This window comes from Bombus fervidus, chromosome 5, assembly GCF_041682495.2.
Source record: "Bombus fervidus isolate BK054 chromosome 5, iyBomFerv1, whole genome shotgun sequence".
NCBI classification, from domain to species: Eukaryota; Metazoa; Arthropoda; class Insecta; order Hymenoptera; family Apidae; genus Bombus; species Bombus fervidus.
The window spans coordinates 12,917,764-12,934,364 of record NC_091521.1 but is presented as its reverse complement, the minus strand read 5'-3'; the positions used below and the strand labels follow the sequence as shown (position 1 = coordinate 12,934,364).

Genomic DNA, 16,601 nt, shown 5'->3' with positions numbered 1-16,601 from the left:
ACGTCGCACATTTTCTTTAACAAACCGTCTCTCTGGTTAACAATAAAAATATATTTCCCTCGGAAATGGTAAACCAACAAGTGTTTAAATCTCCATATATTGTTTTGGCAACGCAACCATAAATTTCTCTTATCGTTTCTTATCACTCGTGTCACGGTTCTCGCGTTAGCCTCGACGTTTTTTTCACCAGTTCCGTGAGATCGCTACGGTCGCAAATTAGGCCACGTTTAACTAGTAATCGACGACGACGACGAAGAAGCGAGCAAGCGATTTGCCCTAGTCCTAGCAGCCGTTTAATAGCCGGGAGTTAAAGGTCTGTGCATAAGGGAAATCGCGAGTAGAAAATACGCGCTTGACCTTAGCCAGTCATCGGTTCGCGAGGTCGCCGGATCAATCGGCGAAGAGGAAAACAAGAATCGGCGGCCAACTCCTCCATTTTGCATCACCGACAACAGCCTTATCATCGAGCGAAGAAATAAGAAAGTTTCCATTCGGGTTCATATTCCACGGAAGATTACGCGTCCATTGCCAGCCGAAATATGTTGACATTTATTTTTAGTCGAAAATAACGGCACTTCCAAATATTCGAATCTCAACAACGCCACAATGAAATAGCCTGGCTAGACCGACCAATCCTATTTCCTAGGTTCGATTGTCGTTTCTATGGGTCTTGTTGTTCCCGCGTGACCCAAAATTAGCGAAATCAAAACAGATTAGCCCGCTATTACGACACGAACATGTAATTATTTGTCGATCGGCGACGACATCGGCGTAATAAAAATAACCGAGGATTCGATAAAAGCGTCCAAGTTTAGTCCGGGTCGGTGATCGGTAGTCGGGTCAACAAGTTTTGAAAGAAGATCGACACAGATATCGTCCAAACGAATATCCATATTTCCATTAATCTGGAATCGTTCGAACACGAAATTGACATTGACTATTTACTTGTCGTCTAATTTTATAACGCGACTGATGAAAATCGAACGCATTCGATCGAACGGATTCAGGCTCTCTCGCGAGCGCTTCGTGACGAGCAACGGCGAACGAGTAATAACGATGTCAAAGCGAAGGCAATTGAACGATGTGCTAAAAAATATTGACCTAAATCGCGCGAGCATCGATTCGCGAGACTGCCCTATCGTACAATGCACTTCCATCGCGTCGCGTCGTCGTTCCCGGGGTCGAAATAATCATCGAGATAACGAGTATTTCAAACACGTACCATTTTTACGCCTCCGAGCCTGATTGCTCCGATAAGATAAAACGATTCTGCAACATCGATCGCGTCGATGGAACGGTGTCGCGACACCGCGCTCGGACGTTGTTAGTCATGAAACCTTCAGGTTTTCCCTTTTCCATTCGCTATCTTCTATTTAGTCGGCATACCAAGCTCGTTAACTTCGTGGAGGAAACAAAAGGTTTCACGAATCGTTTCGAAATCAGATTCTACGAAATAATTGCCGTATCCGAGCACGAAGGGTGACTCGTGGCAAAGATTCTACGCGAAATCGTATACTTTTATTATTATCGCTGTTAATTTCGATCGATTAAGATTTCAACGATCGATGCACCGTGGGAATTAAACGCAAGAGACATCGCGATGTACATGTCCTCGATCGCTATATCGACTTGGACGAGGACGAGAAGGATGCGCGCCCCCTCAAGCCGCAGAACAACTTGACCGCAAAAAAGCACCGCGAAAACGCGAAAGTGAAACCGATACTATTCTCCGTTGCTTCTGAAGAAATTCTTTGACTCTTAGCTATCGAAAAGTTAGAACGATTGGAACGATTCGGTCGATCGAATCGATCAAAAAACGTGGAAGGAACGCCGAGGTAGCCGAGGGTCGGTGCTCCATGGGACTCGGTATCCAGAGCACCATGCAGCATCGACGCGTTATGCGGTCGTTTAAATAGGAGCACGCTAAGATTGCGAGCGAGCATGCTGGCAGCTAGAACGACGACTATCAAGGTAGTTAGCGTGGACAGAGACGTGACGTTGCCCGTTGCCTGTCGGAGTACTTTCATTGCTGTTATACAACCGCGGATCGAGCGACCGACCGCTGAAAGGAGAAATGGGAACACGCAGTGGTTCTCATGCAAGCCACTCCGGAACGCGATCGATCGCCTCACCACGCGGAGAATCGTTCCCGATTCATCCCTCTGGACCATCGAATTTTAAACAACGTTTTAATCGACCGGCCCTGGAATCAGTTTCCGAACCGTCGCGTCCAGAATCCCGTGCCACGTTCCACGATGGAAAACGTTGACCCGATTCTCCGTGGAAAATTATGTAAATTGAAACGTGCAAGTTTTCAAGGTAAAGTGAAATTAAGCGCGAGAACCAAGTTTGCGGATTCTTGGCTAGCTTCGTAATAGCGGGAAAGTTTGTTGAAAATTGCAATGAAAGCTATACCGCGCGAGTGGTAGTTAGCAACGAAGCTTTGAAAACCCGGCTTCCTTCTAAGAAACTAGTTCAATTTTTGTACACGGGAAAGAGCTGGAGATACCAGGTCAATAGCGAAACCGATGGGTCTTTCGCGAGTTTCTTATCGCGAAATTAAATCTCGACAAACAGATAAAGGAACGTGGTAGAAGTTCGTACGACACAATGTTGCATTACGAAAGAACGAATCGGTAGTTAATGCGGTCGAGGCGGTCCGTCGAGTATGACGAGTTTCGTGCAAACGTTTCACACGTGGAGCCGTCAGGTCGACGACTTTATTCCGCTCTGGTACGAACACGTGTATCTACGTGCCACGTGGATCGATCGTTGATAATTCAACTAAGAAAACCGTGTCGTGGTTTGCCATTTCGCAACATTTTCATCCTTCGAGCGTGCTTTTCTACGTGATAAAACATTGAACAAACGATCGAGAAGGAAGAACGAATATCGACAAATAAATTGATTCGTTGACAAGTAGAAAGCCTCTGACGATTGAGTACCATGCACAAGAGCAGAACGAAGGTGAGTTTTATCTCGCGGTGTTCTACCCAAGGCTTCGTGTAATCTCGGTCGCGGAGAAAGTGGAAAAGTGTATCACTGACTTCATTCCCTATATACACGGTGTCTCGACGCGTTCGCAGCCTCGACATTTCCAACCATTGGTTCTAATTTTTCACTCTGAGAAATCTTCGACTCGTCCATCCGCGCGTTCCATTCCAACACCACCTGTCTTCTATCCTCTACGACGATAAAACGTGGCTCCTCTTACATCTCCTCTAACACCCGCACGATCGTTTCTAACCGTGCGTTTATGCTTAAACGAAACGAAAGAGCAGCTTTTCTCGCCAGAGAAACCGGTATTTTTTAAAGACAGATTCAGACGAGTTCCGCTCTCGTCGACAACGAATGCAGCAACGGTATTGCAGTATGCTCGTTCACCTATTTCCAGAACGCGGTCTAATATTAATCTCGGCGATACCGGCCACTAAAATCGATATCTCAACTGGGTCAAACAGTTGCGCGTATTCTGTCGTTATTTTTAATATCGCAAAATCCACCCCCTGCGTCGTGGATCGTTCGTTTTCAAGGCGACTCGAGAAACCAGATTCCATACAGCATATTGCTCGTACTCGTCTTGCTTCGTTCCGCGCCATCATCCAACAGACATTTATAGATATCGATACAGCGTATACCGCATGACCCATCTTCGGTTTGTTACCGATTTCGCTAGAAAACCGGTAATTCGTACGTCGATTCTACAATTTCTGTCGACCGTTTCGCATTCCGATCAACTTTCTTACGTATTATCGCTGGTTGCAGCATTTATCAGGATATACGTTGATATCGTGCAGCCTTAATTACCGTGTCCGAGAGAAATTAACGCACCAACACAGATCAGAGTGCGGTTTTGCAGTAACATGGTTGCAGAGAGGAGAAAACGGTGGGGGCAAAAAGCAACGGTGCATCGTTAAAATGAAGAAGAGCTCTCGTTGGTTCGTTTACGAGCGACGCGGAGAAACAAGAGGTAAGAACCGAGCTGCGTCCGTGGCTAGTATTTGTTATTCCCGATGCACCGTCTTTCGCAGCGTGAGGCCTTTAATTCTCATTCATAAGCACGGGCAAAGTTACACCGTGGGCCGGTGATCTGTCACGGGACGCAGCCACCGGCTGATTTATGTTCCCTTCGTCGCGATCATGATCCCCGTATCCATCGAGGATTTTCCGTTCTCCAAACGGCTCGAGGAATTTAGAGAAAGTGGGACGGTCGTGGGGACCACCACACGAGATTGATTTCAACGGAACCGAATGATTCCAACTTGTACTTAAACTCTTCTATAGACTTCGCTTCAAACACGAATATGTATATTGTGTTACGTCGTACGAAGCAAGTTTCTACCAGTGTAATTGTTGGTGTCGACATAACGCATCAGCTTCGTGGGCTCCCTTTAATGTTAGCAGCATACTTTATGAAGAAGAGTCCACCGTAACTCTGTTCTATAACGCTGCGCACCATGCAATGCCATTTGAATCAATTGCACCGTACCAATTGCCGTTCAAGAGCATATGGGGAGTCGACTGTAACACTTTCTGCATTTCGACGTGCAGCAGACTATAGCTCGTCTATTTCCAACGTTTTATTCTGTCTTTTGTTTCTAAAACTTCTACAAAGTTTCTAACATTGACGAGCCTCTACCGTGCTCTAAACGATTTTATTACAAACAGTTTTCTCTCAGTGTTGTTGTCTCGCTTGTGTTTTTCCGTTCGCCAATCTCTTTCAATCCCAGGCAATATTGCGAGAGAAAAGACGGATTTTCCTACGTCGCTCAAACCTATTTATACCACAATGTTATATTGTATTCTATTCAAACGTTAAAGTTGTTTCCACGATGGAACAGCGCGAAACGAGATTTTACTAAACGCCTGTCCGAGCCATATTAAATTCGGTAAACGCTTAAGCTATCGTGATCCTCATATTGCTGGAGGTAGCGTGATTTTAATTTATTCCGCGATATTCACTTTTCCTTAAGAATTATGCCGATTCTATTCAAACGGAACAACCCATTCGCGAAGAAATGACGATTCTTTGTCGATATAGTACGTCACAATTACACGCTGTTAACGATAAAACCAACAGCAACGAACAATTTGTAGCTGGTCCGAGCGGAAATATTTTTAGCCGCTTTTCAGCATCGCGATTATCTACGGGCTTTGTCCTCGACCATCTAATTCCCAAAAAAAGTCTGACATCTTATCGAGCAATTTGCTGAAAGCTAGAAAAAGCTAATATAGTGTCCACGAAGAAATAATTGGAAAACAGTCCTTAACGTTTCAGATATTAATTTATTGTCGCTAATGGATCGTTGTCGAAGGTGATTCGTTTAAAACTGTCAAGTTACTCTCTGTGAGCAGGACGCACAGTTGGAGGGGAAGCAAAATATATCGAGCAAGGAGCTGGGAAGCGCGTCGACGCATATCCTGCAGCTTCATCCTCGCGAACCGTCGGTTACATATCTTTTTTTTTTCTTTTTTTTTCGAAAGCCGAGGCAAGCGAACGCATCGCGTTCCCGAGGCCACGGGTCGAGTCAGATAAGATATAATTATTCGTGTCGCAAAAATGGCTGAATCCAGTCCGCCCCCCTCTCGCCTCCACACTTTCTTTTTTGCACATTTTCTTCCCTCTCGACGATTCTATTCCGCTGCTTCTACTCGAACCACCGTTTCTTCCTTACATTGTGTTCACTGGACCCACCACGTCTATTCCGAGTTTTAATTACGAGTTACTATGTTAACTTAAAAGGAATCTTCTCATTAGGGCGAGAATTCTTCTAGAATCGGAAATTTGTATAAACTTGACGAAGTTTTCGCGAAGGAAATGCCCAACTTCAAGGACCAGCTAGAGATAAGCTTTCCCGACTACAATTATTTAGCGATAATTAAACGATAAAGGAAAGCGGCACAGTAAAGAATCCACGAGCAAGGTTTTCCAACGGCTTCGACTGCCGCCGGCAAAGTTTGCCTCGGCGACCCGACTTATCGCACCGCAAATAAAAAACCTGATATCACGATATCGTTTCGCGACAAGATTAAAAGCGGAAGATCCGGCAAACGGTACCCCTACCAGGACACGAAACACGCAAATAATACAGGGACACGGACAAAGGCGTTCAAAGATCTGGCAAGGATGTTTAAACAACGAAAGTTCGCATGACTCATGCTGGGCCAAAAAATGTTCAGCTTCTCCGAGAAATACGCAAAGATAATTCGACTTTAACCCTTAGAATTGCGTTAACGTTTACACGAACGATATTTTTTCAAAGCAAAGAAATAAAGCGATACGTAGAAAAACAATCGATCATCGACTAAAGAAATTACTATAGCGTCTAAGGGATTGACAACTCGAGCGACGAGTTAATTCGTCTTCCCCTAATTAAGAGGCGAAGCGTTAATATTGCAAAACGTTCGAGATACGCTTGGTCCCTGCTGCTTGCTCTTCTGTCTACTGTCGACTGACAGAGAAAAGCTAGGCACAATGATTTCGTGGAAATTCGTGTAATAATAGATGATGCGTCAACAGTGGCCATCGAAAGTGGTACTGGTTGACTATTTATTCATTACAGAGCTAGGGTTGCCGCTCTACCGACACTATTGCCGCGTGCTCGGCCACGTTCCGTCTCAAAGGCGTTATAAATAACCACTCAGCCCTGCGTGCATCCGTGATTACGATCACGGAAGATAGCAGAATGTATGGCAGTCACGTTGCCTTTGGTCCACGCACGCACCGCGAGATTTTTCCAACACTGGCACACCCGATCGTGCCGGTTTTCTTCTTTTTCACTGTTGTTGCGCATCTCTGTAAGTCATTGCCTCTCACACGCCACAAACACGGGGCAATTCGGGACAATGAACGGTGCTGATTGACCCTTAACTACTATTTTAAATTTCCTAAGTAATTTAGACCTTATAAACGTTGTCATAATTTTCATCTCGGGTAACGCAGGCTGATAAATAGCTCGGTAATACGTAAGATAGCGATAAGTAAATATGGTGTAAGTCGGGAGGCATGGTTTACAACGAATAAATGAAAATAAATAATAAATAATTCGATGATCAAAACACACGCATGAACGTGTTACGTTATTAGGAAAAAATCAGTGCACGAGATAGGTGTCCGTCGGAATCATCAGCTGATCGAGAGCGACTCGCGAATTCGAAAAGTCGTCATCGCGGTTTCTTGTTCATTCGCTGGTAGAGGGGACCGGTTTCGAAAACGACCTTGCCAGAGAGCAAGCATAAAGCACAAAGGTTCGCCCTTTCCATCGAGAGAAAAACAATGTATAATTTCAAGATTTTGCCAACGACGATGCTTGACGGACACGAGCAAGGTGAAAGAGACGAAGAGAAGAAGCCATGGCAACGGCGAGTAAATCCTTTGCAATTTATAATCCGAACATTACGGCTGATTACATCGAACCCCGTAGCGATTGAAACTTAATAATTACATTCCGAACTTACCATGGCCACCTGCAACAATATGCACCAACGCATAAAAACCTGTCGGCCTCCTTCCTGGGAGGAAGCACTAATTTTCTCGCGATCTTTTTTTCCCTCCTCTTCCTATCTTTCCTCCCCTTCTCTTCTCTTCCTTTCCTCTTTTTCTACTGGCAACCCAACCCCTGCTACGAATCTGTCTCCTTTCTACTGCTTATTTCACTCTCTCTCTCTCTTTCTCTCTTGTCCTCTCTTCTTCTTCTTCTCTACCAGTGTTTCCCTGGCGAGTCACAGGTTACGCCGCGATTTCACACCGCATACAAATCCACCGGGGGAGTAATAATAAAAGCAAACGCATGCAAGCCGACGTAGTTATTTAGCTAATGACGTCGAGAGCAGACCAGGGACCGGGCGACGACTCTTAAGAATCTGCCACAACGTGGCGGTCGAAAATTTCGTTGATCCGCGACCACCGGCGCGCGAATTCCTCAGGACAGGAAGCGGCTTTTGCACGCAAAGCCTCGGTTTATTGTAGATTTCCGAACGAATCTCAGTTCCGAGCACGCCGTTTTTAAGCCAGCCACCCGATAATCGCTTCTCAGAGCCGCTCTGTTGTTGTCGCCGATGTTTCGCGCCTATGTTCCGACCAAATTAACTCCTGCCTTTTAGCGGGCCTTATTTCTGACGCGATTGTTTGCCTTGCTTCTGTCCAGCTCTTTCAGACCACAGTATTCTGTATATCCGTTCGTAGAGCGCGTAGGTAGATGGTCAACGTCCATTTGAGGGTAAAACTCACGTGAGTTACTCACGTGATTATCAAAATCCGATATAAACAACTTTGGTATTTAGATTTCGTAATTTCCGTTACCTTTTTTTCTTTCCTTTCTTTTTATCAAGATCACGATATGAAATTAGAGAAAAACATCGAGTTCGATCATCAACCTGTTCTTGCTTGCTTACAGTCTAACGTACGAAATCGTGGCACGACCGTGCAGGTGTATAATTTCGTTGTCATTAAGAGACGCGATGAACAACGGGCATCGTGTGAAAGCCGCTTAATGGAGAAACAGGAAGGGGTACCACGAAAAGAAGCGGGTCGATTTTATAGGGGCTCATTATCAGCTTTACTCGTTCCCCACCTCAATTTCGTCTTATTGTTGACCGTTCAAAACGGAGTCGGGCTTTCGTCGGCATTTCTCCCAACGATAAATTCGTCGTTCAGATCAACGCGATCGTCTTACTCCGTAATATTCACGAATTCCCTATCTCATCAAAGTTCCGCCCGCGAACGGAAAGTCGGGATCTCTTTGCATTTTAGATATTTAAATTGACTGGTTACCTTCGCGAGTAGCGAAGATAATAAAAGTAGAAAGCGAGGACGAGGATAGGTAAAGGACGAGGCAAATTATTTTCGAAAACCGGTAGAATTTAATGAAATGTATCGAAAAGAAACGATCGTCTAATTGGCGCGTACGATATGCGTTGTTCGTGGGTTAGCCACGTGTTACTTAAAAGTCTCTAATTAACAGGCTGTTGCTTGGATCGGAAAGAGAGGACGAGTCAGCTGGATTGCGTGGAAAACGGAAAAGTTTTAGCCAGCGGAGAAGAAAAGCAGAAACATGCACGATGACGATAGTAGTCAAGAGGTCACGAATGGCACGCACGTTTCTCCATGATCATTGCTGACATATCCCGCTGACATATCTCGTAATTATTTTTATTTCGATTTCGAAAAAGGAGAAAACGAAACTTTTCATTTCATTTGCATTTTTTCTTCTTTATTCAACGTATCTTTGAACATATTTCATTAAACATATCTTATTACCGATTGCTAACTTTTCTAAAACTTGCGCAAAACGCTTGGAAACGTACGTGCACTCGTTACAGCAGTGTGAAAAATCGCGGCGTCGATAATCAAGGATCGATTTACTGCGAGTAAATGTTAAAAGCGATCGAATTCGCGCAGTTCGATAATCGAAATTCCCGGTGTTCCAGAGTTCGCGTGACTATGCAAATCATTCGCCAGCGACCGACAGTGACAGTGTGATAATGATTGTTACCAGTTGCTACACGATGCTGTTTACGCGGCATGCTCGTGATCATCGATCACACGCGGTCTTGAAATTGAATAAAACACCTCTATGTCCATTGCCGACCGGATTGATGATTCGTCGCGGGTAGAAAAAAAAAGTCGGCAGAGTCTATGACGATCTACGATTACCTGTACCGCGTGATTAATGCGGCATTTTGCGTTTATCATTACATATGCCACTTTTCCCATATCGCGGCTCGTGTACAAGTCCGCTCAAAACAGGTGTACTAATGTTAAACATATCTTATGTATTTTTCTACTGGTTACAGGATTCTTTTCTATTTTCTACCGATGCACTGAAAGACGCGCAGAACAGGAGACAAGATCGTGCGAAGATCGTAGAAGATAAAAGTTCAAAAGGTATAAAAGTAAAGGAAATTGCGTTACATTCGATCTACTCAAAAGTTATATTATGTAAGCTGTTACGAAATTGTGACCAAATATTTTTAATTGATTGAAGAAAAAAAAAAAAAAAAGAAAAACAACACAAAAACGATACATAGGACATTTCGACTAAATAGAGTGACATTTGTCTTACACGTTGAAACGTAACTTTTTGTACTTGCTCGATTAACCTATATACGAGGATGGGGAAACAGATTTGTTCTACAGGTCTTTGCAAAAGCAACGAGGAACTGGCAAGCACGATGCTGCCCTTGCATTCAAGGTAAGGCAATACAAATACGTAACGTTGCGATATCACGGTGAAGCGACGAAAACACACGGTTGCAACTGCAACTTCGACACGCATTGCTTCGAACGGAAAGTAGAGGAATTTGTAAATAAAAAAAAAAGAGAGGGAAAGAGAAACAAAGAAAAAGATAGAGATACACGGAAGGTTGCAGAGACGCTGAAGTGGGACAGGGAGGATCGGTTTTTCAAGTTTTTTTGCGGTCGAAAGTGAACGCGCGCGAGGCAAATCCGCCGCGCAGTTTTTGCACGGTTTATTGCGATTTAAAGTCGATTTACGTGCGGCCACCGCGTCGTTCAGCTTTGATCATCGACAGCCAAAAAAAGTTAACGATCAATGATCGCGTGGAATCGGCCAGACTCATCTCCGGTTTCCCAGCTGCGAAACTTATGAAACACACTCTGCGCAACCGCTTTTGGATTTTTGTAACTTCGTAATCGCTTTTTCTATGGTACGCGCCTTCGACAAAACGAGCCGCCCAGGTCAACCAGCAAAAAAGCAAAGAAAAAAAGGACACGTTTCTACTTACAACGAGAACGGTTGACACATCGAGTGGATCTTTCGGTCTACCAAGAAAAAATGGTATCCGATCCTTTTAGTTCTTCCAGAGGTTTTCAGGGAAAAAAGGAAACATAATCCCCAGAAAAAAAGGGACAGGTACGGTCGTAGAACCGTCCAACGAGACAGTGACGAGGGAAACTTGATTGAAGAAACAATAACACCCTGGTGGGAGAAGGAAAATAAAACACCAGAAAGTTAAATTTCCCTTTCTTCCGCTATACCTGCGGGCAAAGTTAGTCCCACCCTTTTTAAACACACGTGTACACGCATACGAATAAGTTTGCAAAGAGAATAGAAGAGGAGAAAAGTCAGAGGAGCGTATTTTCTTCGATCGTTGATCGATGATCGATAGTGGCTCGCGATAAACGTACAATAATGGTCGAACGAAGCGAAATAAACGAATATTCAGCGATCCATTTCGAATTTCAGGTTCACGCCACGGATATATAGACAGGTAACGGTACCCTATCTTCCGCTGGCTGATAGCAAACGTAGTGGCAAGAAACCACGAAGCTCGTCGATGCTGCAACTTATGTAGCACGAACGTGATTCAGATACACTAGTGCGCGAAAGTGGAAAGATTGACGGTAGATTGTGACAAATTTCACACGTGCACTTTCTCACCTGTTGCACGAGATGCATCATTGATAGGGAGGGTGATGTGTTTCAAACGACATTGATACAAGGAACGCGAATAGGACATACTTTCTTGCAAGTACTCTTTTCTTAATACCTTGTCTCAAACGATGTTTCTATTGGATTAGCAACTAAGTGATTTTGTCATTAGGTGGTATTGACAAAATCAGCAATCACTTAGTTGCCAACCCAATAGTTCTAGCTACCTAACGTTTAAACGAATGGTTTTTCTTAAATAGAATGAAACCTTTTGAAATTGCTAATTTCCATACCGTAGAAAAATAATTTAAAAAATTCAACAGCTAATGACAAATATCGAAACATTATATATAATTTCTATTAAAAAATTTTTGGTCTAAAAAAACTAGAAAGCTAAAGTTGGAGTTGAAACTGCGCTTTCCGTTGACTTACATCTGCAAGGGTTTAACTTTCATCGAGAATAGAACTCTTAAACGTTATTTCGAATCGACTATTCTTATCGTTCTTAATTAATCGTGATTTACTTGTAATTTGAAGTTACTCGCTTGTTGGCAATCCACGTTAGAAACAATACAGACACGTTATCTAGACAATGACAACGGTATGAAACTTTGCTTTGTATCTTATCTTTGACAAGCGCGCAAACAGTGTATTCATTTGCATGTCGCGTATTACATAAATATCCCTGCCGCATATTATGACGAGCTCGACCTACGAGTGGAGAAATAAACTAATCTCCGCCACTATCGCGACGAGCGAGTTCAGTTTTTTTCTTCGTAAAGAACGTCATTTTTGCGCTCAGTTCCCTCTCGACCATTTGGCCACGTTCTCAAAGCTTTTTACCTCGTGTAATCTCGCGTTTCATCCCCCTCTTGCCTTCCCGGCACGATGTTTGCGAACTTCTTTATAACGTTTTATCGAAAAAGCGGGAAGAGAAACGGCGGGGACAGACAAATCGAAGGAAATGGCTCGATCGACGAATTAACGAGTTCGATGAATTCGGAGCGTTCGTTTCGCGTGTATCGCGTGCACTTTCCACGCGAATTATTCGAGCTGAACGCTGTCGTTCCAGATCAGATCGTAGCTCATACTTATGTACAAACATCCACGAAAGTTGCGAGCGAACGAAAATTTCGTTCAAATGTCGCGTCGATCGCTACGTCGTAACGTCGATGAAACGTCGATGACCGAGTTGCAAAACAAATTTCGACCACGTTTCTCATCGGTGAAAATCATTGTGTCAAGGATTCTCGCTAAACGTTATAATCACATCGGAGCGAAAGAAATCGGACGTGTACGCCGAAGAGTCACCTTTGACATAATACGCGTAGAATCGAGGGGTGTCGTAACGTGATTTCCCTCCGAATGGAACGAGAAAAGATACAAAGAAACGTTTGTGTTTTCCTACGTCGAACATAACGAAACAAGAACGACGAATGTCGTATCGTATTAAGCGAATAACACGGAGGAACCGAGTGCGAAATACAGCGATGTTTGTTAGAGAACGAGAGCGTAGTACACGTGTTTTGGAAACAACACGGACGCTGTGCAAACTATCCACAGACGCTAATAATATTCGTCTCTAAGTCTGGCGCGCATACGCGGTATTTCGACTTTTAAATTTCGGTGATTCGTGTCCCCCCTTTGAACATTCCTATTAAAATGAAAAAAGAAAAACGAGAAACGCTTGATTAAACGTTAGTACTCTGACAAACACGGATCAATTGCAAATAGACGTAATCGTTTCGAGTAGATGCGAGTAGTCTGCTACTAACTTTAAAGTCTATTAGATACGACGATTATCCGTACAGCTGACGAATCGTCTTCTTCCTTAAAACCAGCCATCCCTAATGGCAGAACGAGTTGAACCAACGCGCATTATCGCCAAGAGATGATCGAGACATGTCGGTGGAAAGGCGTAAATGTCCACGTAAAGATGTGTCAACGCTCACGGTCACGGCACAGATACGTCGTAGGTCAAGAGATCGCGGCGCGCTTTTGCAAAAAGGCAAAAAGTCGAAACGTACCTGTCATACACGCCGTTCTCTCGCTCCTTCTCCCGCTCTACGTGTGGCTTCTCTTTCACGCTCTTTCCCTCTCTTTCTCTCTTTCTGTCCCCCTGTTTGGTCAGGGCCATGCGTCATCGGCGCAGAATCGCTGCGCTTTGGAGGAACGTGGACGGGGCCGAAGAAAGAGCGTAGCAGGGCCAGCGCAGACAGCACCGAGCAGCACCGTGCGTCGAGATATTTGGCGGGCTCGAAAATAGCAACAGCGTTGTCCTCTATGGTGTGTGCACCTCTCCCACCCTTCCTCTTCCTCTTCCTCTCCGTCTTCCTCTGTTTCAACCTCTTCTTCTTCTTCTTCTTCCTCTTCTTCTTCTTGGTCCGCGGGCCACTGGCAGCCTCGAACCGCCCGGTAACTCGCTCGGTCGCGCTCGCGCGCGCGCTCCACCAGTTCGCACTTTTATATACCACGCGCTCGCTGCCGCTTGTCACTTTGTGCGACCGCTTTCCGCTCTTTTCTTCTCTCACTCGATCACCAGCTGCCTGTATCTCCGGATGCAGCGAGCACCACTCGCGGCGCGATTACCACGTCGATACCGCGACAATCCCACCATGAGATAACCCCGAAAACCAAGTCGTTTCTTCTCCTCGACGGCAGACTCCCCCGGGATCCAGTCCCTGTCCAGACAGTCTTTATCCGTCCCTTTTCACCCTCGCCACAAGCTTCTTCGATTCGATGTAGCACCGATCTTCCCTCGAGAATCTCGCGTAAGTCAGTCAATGTCCTACGTGGCTGAACATTCGCAAACGGACCGTTCCATCTTCTTTCCCTTCGCTGTATCGTCTAGCCCTTGCTATCGTTTTAATTACCTTCTAGCTGCGATTCCCCGTAAGCACCGACATGTCTCTCTGAACGGCGTACAATCGTGCGAAACGTGCGGACAATGCTGGTCGAGCCTCCCAGATTTTCGTTCACCTGTCGCTCTTTAGATCAGGAATCCGCGAGCAGCGTGGTTCGTTCGAGCGGTGACCGAACTCGAGTAAGCCCCCTGTATACACGTTCGACTCGATCCCTCGCTCCGTTACGCTCTCGCGTCCCCCGGGTTCGCACGTGCACGCGGCTCGAAACGTAGGTATCCTGCCGAGAGCAGAGCGAGAGAGAAACGGAGAGATGCTCGCGGCTCCGCGGTTCGCGCGCGACTGACCGAGGGCGAGAGTCGTTATTGGGAGCAGAGCGCCGGCGAAGTCTGTTCGCCTCGACTGCCGCCTCTCTCTCTTTCTCTCTCTCTCCAACCCCTGGCTGCCGCGTTCTGTCTCTCACTCGCGCGTTGCACTCGTCCTCTCTTCGCCCTCCTGCCGCCTCCACCACCGCCACCAATCGCTTTTCCTTCTCTCTTCTTCCTATCCCATTTTCCTATCTCTCCGATTCTCTCCTTCTGCCAGCTTGCTGCGTCTCGTTCGCTCGGACGACGCCTCTCTCTCGTTCTCTCTGTTACTCCGATGGTGCAGCTCTTCTCGCTCTCTCGTACGCCGGTTCTCTCTCTCCGCCGCGCTCACTCTCGGCTCCCGTTCGACGCGGAGCAGGCGCGAAACGAACGAAACCGAAACTTAAGCTCGGCTGTCGCCTCCTCCGTCTCTTCTTGCGCTGCTGGCTGCTCGCTGCCGCTGCTGCCGCTGCCGCTGCTGCTGCCGCTGCTCTCCCTGCTTCTCTCACTCTACTTCGTTCTGAGTCTCCTCTTCGTCCACGTTTTCTTTCCTTCTTCCTTTCTTACCTTTTCCCCCTCGTTTCTATCGGTCTTCGTCCGACGAGCAGCGGCCAAAGAAGCCTGGCGTCTCTCCACCAAACTACACAGGCCTCGTTCGACCCGAAGACACTGTCCGAAACTGGTTGGAGAGATGGCCCGCCACTCGTTTCGGCATCGTAATCAACTGGCCAGACTGCTGTTCCACACGGCCACCCATCCCCTCTGCGATCATCGTTCTCACCCTACTTACCCACCCCTCTTTCTGCGTTCCAGACGAATCTCGGACGAGGGAATGAGTCCCTGATGCGCGTTTACGCGGCCCTTCGGAGGATCGGGATCCGAATCCTGGCAGCTGCTCGATCGCTCCGCTCGATCCTGCCCCCTTTTTCAATGGCTGCCAACGCTGCTGCGTTTTTGCGCGGCCTCCTTTAACTGTTTTGCCCACGGAAATCTATCGTGCCGAGTGTTTTAACGGAACGATATACTAGTCTCTCTCTCTCTCTCTCTCTCTCTCTCTCTCTCTCTCTTTCTCTATCCTGTTTCGTATACAGAAACCCGGCGCGAAAAAAACCCGAGAATTCGAGTGAAAGTACTGTGTAGTCGTAATGCTGATCATAGCATCGCGTTGAAGCTGACCGAGGCTCGCACAACTTCCATGTTTATGCTCATCGCTGTGGACACCGTAGCTTTTCAGAATTTACCCGCGAATTCTGACTATGCAACCAAGGCCATGACCGTCTAAGGGATAGAAAATTCCCTGATCTAGTCGTAGAGTGGAATTCCTTTTGATCGTGACTTGACATTCGTCTTTTCTTTCTGAAATCGAAGGAACAGCAAAGTATTACATTGTTGCAGAGGCACAAAGGTAATGGTAGGATGAAAGTTCTCGTAGAAAGTGGAAAGGAAAAGGCAAGGCGACTTCCTAGATACGATCAAATTACTTCCGATAGTACGGTAATGGAAATCAATTTCGATTTGTGTGCCCAATCGGCCTCCTGTTCCACTCGTAATCGCCGATATTGTCCTTTGCGGTATTTTTCAAACCGCAAGAACCGCGTTGGCTGCCTCCGTTGCCCGGGACTTTCCGTGTAAATTCGAGTTTGGATTCCACTGCCTTACGTAACATCTGCCGTAACGAGACTCTGCCCCGCCTCGGTGAAATAAGTTGAAATTAATTAAGGTTGTACTCGAGCCGTCGAGCGTATCAATAAACGCTGGGAAATGCCGAAAAAAACTTGCTCGTTTTCGTGAGCAACTGGATCTCCTCGAGTTGCGTATATCCGAAAATTTTAATTTTTGTATTTTTGTCACATCAATACTAGAACTGCCAATCTACAATATGTACTTGAATATATCATAACTAAACGATTATAATTATATAAAACGAGTACCTCTGCAAAAGACAGCATTAATTTTATCAAAAGCTGTATAATTTTAGCAATTACAGATATGAGAATCTG

The 16,601-nt window shown here is 45.6% G+C and overlaps 1 protein-coding gene and 1 long non-coding RNA gene across 3 annotated transcripts in view; one reads left to right on the top strand and one right to left on the bottom strand.

Moving 5' to 3' along the window:
* Positions 1–16,601, bottom strand: part of Oatp74d (Organic anion transporting polypeptide 74D) — an 82,807-nt gene that overhangs the window by 37,125 nt on the left and 29,081 nt on the right. Inside the window, exon 3 of one of the 2 annotated variants that reach the window (XM_072003262.1) lies at positions 13,421–15,957. The exons of the other annotated variant lie outside the window; for it this stretch is intronic. The gene's annotated coding sequence lies outside the window, so the exon portion shown is untranslated. The remainder of the gene's footprint in view (positions 1–13,420; positions 15,958–16,601) is intronic. 2 annotated transcript variants of the gene reach the window in all.
* On the top strand, positions 2,660–9,626 carry LOC139987261 (uncharacterized). Its single transcript, XR_011799817.1, has 3 exons — positions 2,660–2,967; positions 8,964–9,141; positions 9,498–9,626. It is a non-coding gene; the product is annotated as an uncharacterized lncRNA (long non-coding RNA).